The following is a 10,199-nucleotide window of genomic DNA, read 5'->3' on the forward strand; positions in this document are numbered from 1 at the left end:
CTATTCATTTCCCATACTCCCCACCAGTTCCTCGGTGGTTCGTATTTTAATCATTTAACTTTTCCTTTTTCTTTTCCTTAAACCCTTAGACTCTTTCTTACTTTCCTTTTTAGACGCCACCCGTTCTCGGTGTCACACTCAATCCATTTAGCAATCATTCATAGATATCCTATCATTCATCTAACCAGACCGGTTAACATTTCTCCTATGATCCTACGTTCATTTGTTTCTAACCATCCTAGCTCTCAATCACAAACCACAAATCTTCAACCAGTCAAACAATCAGTCAATCATCAATCATCATTAAAACCGTTCGTGTAAAGTTCTTTAATCAGTATGAGAGTCCTGATGCAATATGATCTATCATCCTAACAACAAACAGGATCTAATCAATCCTAGCAACCCATTCAACAATATAAAAGAGCATGAAAGAGATCTGGGTAGAACACCTCACCTTAGCCTAGATCTGGATCTGAGATTAAGGAGTAAGTGAGACGGGATCTGAGATCTATGACACCGCGCGGCCACCACCACCACTCGCGGCTGCTCACGGCAAGGAGAGAGAGACGCGGCCAAGAGAGAGAAAGAGACGCGGCGAGGAGAGAGAGAGAGGAGACCTTAGCCTAGATCTGGATCTGAGATTAAGGAGTAAGTGAGACGGGATCTGAGATCTATGACACCGCGCGGCCACCACCACCACTCGCGGCTGCTCACGGCAAGGAGAGAGAGACGCGGCCAAGAGAGAGAAAGAGACGCGGCGAGGAGAGAGAGAGAGGAGGAACGCGGCGAAGAGAGAGAAAGAGGAGAGAGACGGCGCAGGGAGAGAGAAAGAGAGTCGACGGCTAGGGCTTCTGATCTCCGGAGATTCTCTGCAGGGCTTCGCTTCTAGATTTCTGATGAGAGAAAAAGAAGTGGAGGCTTGCTTTTATAAGGGGAAGGAATGGGAAAACCCTAGGGTTCTCTAGTTGGGCTGTAGAGAACCCATTAGACTTTAAAAGTTTTTAATTGGGCTGGTTTTGGGGTGTTACATCTTCGTTAGCAAGTTTATCATGCACAAATGCATCGATCCCAAGATCTAGTTAGAGAGTTTAAATAATTTGAAATCTCTTGCGCGTAAATACGATTATATAAGCTCATGTTATTGGCCGTAACAGTTCAAGTATCAACGTCCATCTTAAAGACTTAAACCAACACACAAGAGTAATAAAAACAAGCTCTTAGAGAAATTTGGATAAGACATGCCCTTAGCAGACGGCCTTCATCCCCAACTTCTTCAACATGTGCACACAGAGCACACGCTAGTTTCATCTAAAGATCCATCCATACAATCCTTAACATGAGAAAAATACACAAACCAAATCATTGTGGATAAGGTCAAGTTTTATGTTTCAAGCCCGTAGAAATATTGTAGTAACGTAAGGCTAAGAATGTTCCATCTTACCAATCCTTAAAGTCGCATGAAAACGTATGCTTGAAAAAAATCTGTTTTCACATGATTATCATCTGATCACACACACACACAACACAAGCATAATCCAAATCAAATCCAAAAACACTCGAGGAGAATCAAGAAAGATAGAGAGAGAGACTTAAATAATACTCAAAGCGCACTTTGCCGGCGTTCAAGACTTTTGACGTTAAGCTCTTTTTATTTTCATTAAACATCTAAATAAGCGTAAAGAAGTTGCAAGAGGATTGGTCAATGACCCCATCAAATTCTTACTGTCCCACCTACACCCACAAAAAACTCGTAAGAGCATGTTTATCGGTATGTTTACCGATAGGTTCTAAAATAAGTTCCTAAGACAATGTTTAATGTGGTAGCTTAATTTGGGGTTTTTAGAAAATTAGGCAATTAAAGAAAAAAGAAAAGACTTATTTACTTAAGCTACGTCTCTAATTTAAGGGCCAGAAGAACCGTTCCTTCTGGGACACGCGTCAGATGGAGAACGTTTACGGAGGAGAAAACGAGGGATCGAGAAAATTGACTTCATTTCGACGCTTTCATCGTCGTGTTCTCTCATCGATGAAGGGGGAGATAAAATCACCGCGTCTTCTCCACGACGAACCAAATCGAAGAAAGGCGCCGTTAATTTCGTCGACGAAGTGAAGAGAATCGCTGGTTCCTGTCCTCAACGAAGTGAAGAAACGAAACCGGTTCTATCCTCAAAGGAACCGGTTGCTCTCCTCAAAGGAACCGGTTGCTCTCCTCGGTCGAATCGAAGGAAATTGCCGGGCTCGGTCGAATCGAAGGTAAAGGTCTGTTAATTTTTTTTTGGTTGTTTGAATCCTTCAATTGGCTAAGTCAAATCGACATGGTTTTACATGTGAAGTATTGTGGTCTTATTTTTCGTGTGACAGTTGGATCTTCTATGTTCTGTATAAGATTTGTGTTACGGATTATGAGATTTGATTATGAGACTTGATCGTTTCCTTTACTGTCTTGATCGTTTGTGTATCAATTTGCATTTCATGTGTATTGATCGTTTGGTCTTCTAGTTTCTCTACAAATATTGTTTCCTTTATTGTATTGTAGATGTATATTGATCATGTCTAATGAGATGTTCATGTGTAATGAGATGTTCATGTGTATTGGTCGATAATGAGATGATCATGTGTAATGAGATGTTCATGTGTATTGCTCGTTTCAGTGTTTAGTATTGTCTGGTTATGTGGCTTGATCAATTTAAGATATAAATGTTGTGATTGTATTTGATTTGTTTCTGTTTCATTGTTTCAAATTGTGGATGGAGCATGTACATTACCAAGGTTCCTCAAACATAATGACGAGAAGAGAGAGCAACGCAGAGAAGAGCAAAACAGGTAATACTTTTCGCTTTGATCTGTTGAATTGATTAGTGGTAGATATTGGTGTGATCTTTTCACTCTTGAACATTGTTGGAAGGAACTGCGCAATGACCAAAAGTGGTGTGATCTTTCAACTTCAAAAACTGAAGGAAGCTCAAAAAGGACAAAGTGTGAGGACGGTTCACACTCAGCAAGTTCTCAAGCAAAGTTAACTGATACTGGTGAAGATGATCATGTCACCAACCGGCCCCCGGGTGTGAAGGCTTCAAAAGCTCGTGGTAAAAAGCCGCTTGTAGAAGGGAAGGAGGTGGCAGAGTTTGAGAGTATGTAGAGCATCAAGAAGCAGAATCTGGCTTTCAAAGAAAGGCTGTCCAAGATGAAACTACTTGAGAGTCTATTTGCTAAAAAAGATCTGATTGCTGAGTATGAAGAGGCTCTGAAGAAGAAGCTCATAACTGAGTTGTTGTCTGGTTAGCTTGTTGTAAGTGTAGCTGTGTACTTTGCTCTAAGTGTAGCTGTTTAATTTGCTCTCTAAGTGTTCTGTCTAAGTTGCTTTTGTTTGTTGATCTTGTGTTAAGTCTGTGTTTCTTGTTCTCTTAATTTTAATGAAGTTAATGTTCTTGTTAATGTTCTTGTTATTGTTAAATTGAGATTCTTCTCACTTGTTAACTCTGTGTATATTTTGTATGATTGTGCAGGCTTAGTCTTTCCATCAACAAGGTGAAATCACGGACAAGGTGTGCAGGCTCTCTGTGTCGTTGTGGTGAAGAGGGAAATCACATGTTTTGTATGCTTGTAGTCTTGTCTCACGAGCATGTGTTGTGTGTCTTCTGATCATGTGTCACATGTTTTGTAGTTTTGTGTGCAGGCCCTTTGTGTCGTTGTAATTTTGTGGTCTTATGTCGTCATGTGTCACATGTTTTATAGTGTTGTGGTCTTGTGGTGTTGTGTCTTGTTCATGTCACGGACATGTAGTGTTGTAATCTTGTGGTGTTGTATACAATTTATCTCATCAAACAAGTTACAATCATGTAATCGTCTATATATGTGTTTCTTTCTTCTCTCCTTTGCACAATTTATCTCATCAAACAAGTTACAATTAAAACAAAGTCATTCTTCTCTCCTTTATACAAAAGAAGTTCGTTTCTTTCTCTCCTTTCTCGCAAGTTCAAAAGTTTAAAACAAAGTGAACTTCTCTCCTTTTATTCACATTCTACTTTCTTATCACATATATGGCATCTTCTTCTTTTAACACTTTTGAGGGAGTAGATGACGAATCTTTTGATCAATATTTTGATCATCATTTTGATCAACAGTTTGAGAAAACATTCGAGAATTTTTCCATTGGTGATCATGGAGAAGAAAGGAAGAGAAGGAAAAAAGAGCTTATATCGAAAGAAATCGTGAAGAAGGCGATCTCCGTTTATGGAATGATTATTTCAGTGAAACTCCAATATACCCTCAAAATATTTTCCGACGACAATTTAGAATGAACAAGCCATTGTTCATGCATATTGTTGATCGACTTTCCAATGAAGTGGTATTCTTTCGACAAAAGAAAGATTGTCTCGGAAGGCTTAGTCTCTCTCCACTTCAGAAGTGTACGGCAGCCATTCGTATCTTGGCATATTGCAGTGCGGCTGATACTGTAGACGAATACCTCCAATTGTAATGTTAGATTTAATAGTAAATAATTAAAACTTTATGTAATACTATTAAAGTCACCAGACAATAAAATAACATTCTTATTTTTTTATTTTATAATATAGTTAAACTTGTATTACTAACTAATACAAATTTTATTAAAAGAAATATATTATATTTTACGTGCTTTTCAAAATTAATAGTTTTAAATTTTTGATATAGTATTATATATATATATATATATATAATAAATACATATAATGCATAATATTGTTAAAGAAAAATATAAATATAAATTAATTTTATAAACATATAATTAAATAATTGACAAACATAATATCTAAGTGTGATAGAAAAGTATTTATCAATTTAAAATAATAAAATTATTCAAATTAAAAAGGGGAAATTTTACTTTTACACTTTGTTTGATACCACTTTTCAATTTTACCATTAGTCTAGGGACATTTTCATAAATACCATGTTCATTAATGGGCAAAAGACAATACTATCCTTCCCTTATCTCAATCATCGTTTTCTTCCTCTCTCTCTCTTTTGGCGATCGATTTTCTCGGAGTCACCGGAGATCCGCCGTATCTCTCTCACACGACCGATTCTCTGCGATTCCAAACCTCCACAATGTCGACTCCTACTTCTGTACAAGAGATAACCTTGCTTCACAATCAGCGCGCTTAGCTGTTGCCGTCTTCATAGAGCTTCGTCGTCATATTCATGGAGATTCAGCTTCGCCGTTTTCACGGAGCTTAGCTGCCATTGTATGACAGAGAGGAAAGCCTCCTGATTTGAGATCCTCACCGCTGATTGAATAGCTCGCTGGTTGTCGTTGCATCCTCTCCTGTGATGATGGATGTGGTAATGCGTTTTGAGGGTTTAAGGTGGATTTTAAACTAAGGGAAGCTGGAGGAATGGAGATTGTGCCTCCAATCATAACAATCAGCGTCACTTCGGGAGCCTATTAATGAGGCAAATCAAATAAAACATTCAGATCTTATAGCGACAAAAGGCTTTTGACTTAATCTTTTTTTTCCTATCATGAATCAGTATAGTTCTGCTGGGACTGAGGAAAGTTGGGCATGATCTTACTTTGATGTGTTGGTTGGATTTCAGATAGTTACTTAAAGAAATGATTTTTTCTAAGGGAAAGCTTTAAACTTAGTTCTTTGGTGTAATAGTACTGTTAGGCCAGAGTATTGTTTCGCAAAGCAATAATGCTTAGTGGTTCTTTGGTGTTACCAAGATACTGTTATGTTCTATTTGGAGGCATTTACTAATCTTTCTTCATGTCATTGTCAACTAGGAATGAAACATGCACATGCTACTGTTACCGTTGACACAAGTGCTTGGTTTTATGCCTTTACTCGTTGAACTAGTCTAGTCCTTCAATCTCTCTGAAGGTGAAACTGCTAGACCAAGTTCAGTGTTTTATGTTTTACCAAGCAAAATTCCCTCATGTATCTTACGTTTTGTGCGACACACATTACAGAAACAATATTGGTAACCTTAGAAACTCATGTTTTGTCATCAACCGCTTTGTCATCTTCCATAGCGTTTCTTTTTCTTGTAAAATGATGATTAATATTTCATAAATAATGTGTGTTTTTCTAGATAAGTTATCAATTGGTTAATGTTATGAAATAATCAGGAAATGTCTGTTCTTCTTCCTAGAATCATCCTCTTGATGGCTCATGTGATGAAGATCAAGATATGTTTGTTTTCATGTTAAAAGGAAGCATGTGAAGAACATTGGACATATAGTATAACAGGGTTGCAACAGAGAGCCTAACAGATAAGTTATTTGGGACTTTTACCTTCATTACGGATAAGATCTTATTGTTACAAAACAGAACAAATCCACATGTTGTTTCCTTTCCAAGCCATCCAAAACACAACAAAACAGCAGGGACGCTCACTTCACTTCACTGTGGTTTCTTATATACTATGATGGAAAACCAACAATCTCAACGTAAATGCAATAGCTAATTCTTTCCAGAGGTTTTCACACTTGTCTCTAGTCCTGCCTTACGTACCTGTGATTACAAAAGTGGATATCTCTTTGGTAATATTAAGAAGCAAAAAGTAATTCAAAAATCAGTAATAATAGTTAACAAACTATTTCAAAGTCTATAAATCTATTTATAAGAGTTTATAAAGCCAGTTACAAAAGTTTATAACAGTTTATAAAATCTTTTATAAATATACAAATGATTTTATAAGAGTTCATAAATCATTTTATAAGGTTAATTAATAAGAACTTATAAAGAGATTATAAACATTTTATAAAAGTTTATAAATATTTGTAGAAGTTTATAAAGGTTTCTAAAATGTTAATTAAGGGTCTATAACAAAGATATATAAAAAAAATTATAAAGATATAATTTATAAAAGTTTATAAAGATTTATAAAAATATTTATTCATAGTTTATAAACCATTTATAAAGGTTTATAAAAAATTATAAAGGCTTTATAAGAATTCATGAAAAGTATATAAACGGTTTAGAGGCTCTTCTAGAGCTGTTACAAAAATATATATTCTGCTATAAAAATATCAGAAGTGTTATAAATCGGTGTATAACACTTATAAAACTAAAATTAGTTAATAAAAATAATATATTATCTTAAAACCCCAAAAATCACCTTATAAACCATAAATCAGTTTATAAATAATAAATCAGTTTATAAGACCTTATAAATCAATTTATTAAATTTTATAAGTATATATAAACTGATATGTCTTTTGTAAGAATTTAGAAGGTTTTGTGTATCATTTATAAACTCCTATAAACAAATGTACCCATTAATAACAGGTTATAATTATTTAAGTGTTTGTAAATTGGTTAAGAACAAATAATTTATAGAAACTATAAAAGAATAGATTTTAAAATTAGTTTATAATTTTAAAAAAAAAAAATTCATAATTGGTATAATAGCTATTTATTTATAAGAATTTATAAATAATCATTATAAGAGTTTTTTTATATATCATTTATAAAAGTATTTATTTCATTTATAAAATTATTTAAACAAATTATAAGGTTTACAAGGGTTTATAAGTCATTTATAAGTGTTTATAAATGGTTTATAAATAATTGGACATGTGTATGCATCAATTTTGTAGCCTGAATTGATGATTAGCAATTGCTTTATGTGGTTTTGTAGAACAATAGTTGATTATGCGAAATCATAAATGAGTCATTTTGATAGTAAATCACTATTATTAACTTTAAGTATTCATAAATGGTTTATAAATTAATTTCTACGGGTTTATAAATTAACTTATAAGGGATTATAAACTGATTTATCAGAGTTTATAAACTGTTTTTTTATTATAAAGGTTTATAAGTTAATTTATAAGAGTTTATGAACTGGTTTGTAAGGATTTCTAAGTTAATTTATTATAAATAATAATAAGTTGATTTATAGAATAGAGTTTTATAAGGGCTTATAAAATATTTATACAAGCTTATAATAAGTTGCCTTTGTTCAACATCACACAGCTCTCCCTGCATCAGCATCTGAAGTCAATATTCCACACTCCAAAGCAATAGCCCTGGCAGTTTGGACGTTTTCACCAGTAACCATACGGACCTGAACATCGACAAACATCATGCAGCGTTATTAGCAGGCTAAGAAAGAGAATTTGTGCAATGGGCCTTTTTGGCAAAATCGAACAAAAGAAGCACCTTGATATGTGGGTTATTGTTCTGAAACTAAAGAAATACGATGTATATATTTGACTAATGTTAAGATAAAAGTAAAAATGAACATAAATAAACAAAACTAATCCTCACCTTTATGCCTACTATAGATCGTAGAATAAGGCCGTTCTCTGGAAGAACCCAGTCTGAGAGTTCTTAGCCTGTTGGGACCTTTTCAAGCTCATAGGTTCTGAAGGCCATTGTAAGGTTCTGAAGCCATCTCTTCGATACCATTTTTGAAATACTGTGCCTGGAAATATCAAAGTAATTCATTGGCAAAGTGCCATGAAAACCTAAGGTTGAGTTGCAAACTCAGAATCATACAGAACAACAAGATCTGGTGGCTATAGTCACCGACGAGCCGATCAGGATCGGGATCGTGGGATTGGATTACGTCGCATTAGGGATTTTCACGGAGGACGAGTTGCCGAAGTACAAGGTGACGGTGGAGGACGGGATGAGGCTGGCGAAGGAGTACAGTCCCATTCCGAGAATAGATTGGAAAAGAAAACCCGCTTCGTTAGCCTTCTTTACTCTCTCCTACATCAAATCTCATTTTTCACCAGATCTAACATTTTAGAAGTGGACCCACTGCAAACTCAAACCCAAGGAAAATATATATCGATTCATGAAAGAGAGGCAAAAAGAAAGAGCAAACTCGCCACCACCGGAGAAGCTGGAAGCGTAAGGATTATCTGCAAGTTTTTCTATTTTCTCTCTATAGATAGAATGAGTTTAGATTTAATTAATCAAGGATATGATGGCCTTTTTCTTATCAAAATTTTAAAGATATAAAGTTGAAAAGTGGTAATTTTCCAATTAAAAACATAAAGTAATATATAATATTATTTTTGATTAATATTTGATGTTATGGTTAGAGATGATAAAAAAAATTTAACACAAAACACTAAATTTGGTATTGAAAAATTTGGTGTAGTTTCAACACCAAATCTCATGTCATGGTTGGAGATTCCCTCAACAAAAAAGATAGTGGTGATTTCGGCGCTTAGAAAGCACTTCTCTGGAGCATTTTGTTTTCTTTCCGTTAACACCACATTTTCGAGGGAGTTGCACTAGCTCCCACCTCTAAATTTTTTATAATTAACCACAATTTTGTTAAGTTAAAATGTAAAGTTTTAGTAATATTTATTACAAAATGTTAACAATCAATGCTTTCCAAGTGATTTGAATAACCGAAAAAAAAAAAGAAATTAAGAATCAAAAATTGAACTGATGGATATCTTAGTTAGTTATCTTTGGTAAATTTTATAGACATAATTAAGTTTAGTTTTTAAAGTTTTCAATAGAAATAACTGTGAAATAAAATTTAAGTACAAACTAAATGAAAATAAAATATAAAACTAATATTTTGACTTCAAATATAAAATCAAGATTTTGATTTAACTATTTATCATTGTGAATCATAAAAACTAAAATATTGAATAATTTTTTTAAAAAAAATATTTGTAAAACTTATAATAGTTTAAAAGATAAAAATAATTAACAAAATTAATTTTATGGTACCAATTCAGTTTTTATCCACATGACCCGAATGTGGTTTATAGTTTAAACCCGGTCCGGCCATTTGGTTTCGGTATAGGTTTAAAAACAGTGCTTAAAATACCATGTTTTAATCCCTTATATATTAAAGGAGAAGCATCGTAATAAATGCATTCACACTATAATAGACACATGACAGCCTCACAATGATTTGATAATAAGTATGCTAACGTGTTCACATTATATTCATAAATGTGTTCACACTATGTACTTTGCGTATTTTTTAATATAAAACTCGCTTACATGGTTCCAATAAAACTCTGGATTTTTTGGTTCGAATAAAAATAGATAACGAATCAAAAGCCAAACTATATATATATTATTTTTATTGTTTAAGGATAAAGTTGAGCAAAATATTCATAAATTTTGATTCGATTCATTATCCGTTTTGAATTGAACCAAAAAACCTGGATATCCGTAGCTCTATGAAACAAATCAAATACTAAAATACAATATCCAAAAAAGAATCAAATC

General features: G+C 33.9%; 2 long non-coding RNA genes across 2 annotated transcripts; one reads left to right on the forward strand and one right to left on the reverse strand.

The window, feature by feature from the left end:
* The first annotated feature begins 4,873 nt into the window (after window positions 1-4,873).
* On the forward strand, window positions 4,874-6,384 carry LOC106332039. Its single transcript, XR_001267986.1, has 2 exons — window positions 4,874-5,921; window positions 6,197-6,384. It is a non-coding gene; the product is annotated as an uncharacterized LOC106332039 (long non-coding RNA).
* A 1,513-nt stretch (window positions 6,385-7,897) lies between these two features.
* On the reverse strand, window positions 7,898-8,913 carry LOC106333195. The gene is made up of 3 exons (XR_001268311.1): window positions 8,490-8,913; window positions 8,259-8,415; window positions 7,898-8,055 (listed from the first exon to the last, which is right to left on the reverse strand). It is a non-coding gene; the product is annotated as an uncharacterized LOC106333195 (long non-coding RNA).
* Between the last annotated feature and the right edge of the window lie 1,286 nt (window positions 8,914-10,199).

The sequence above is a fragment of the Brassica oleracea genome, chromosome C3 (assembly GCF_000695525.1).
Source record: "Brassica oleracea var. oleracea cultivar TO1000 chromosome C3, BOL, whole genome shotgun sequence".
Taxonomy (NCBI): Eukaryota; Viridiplantae; Streptophyta; class Magnoliopsida; order Brassicales; family Brassicaceae; genus Brassica; species Brassica oleracea.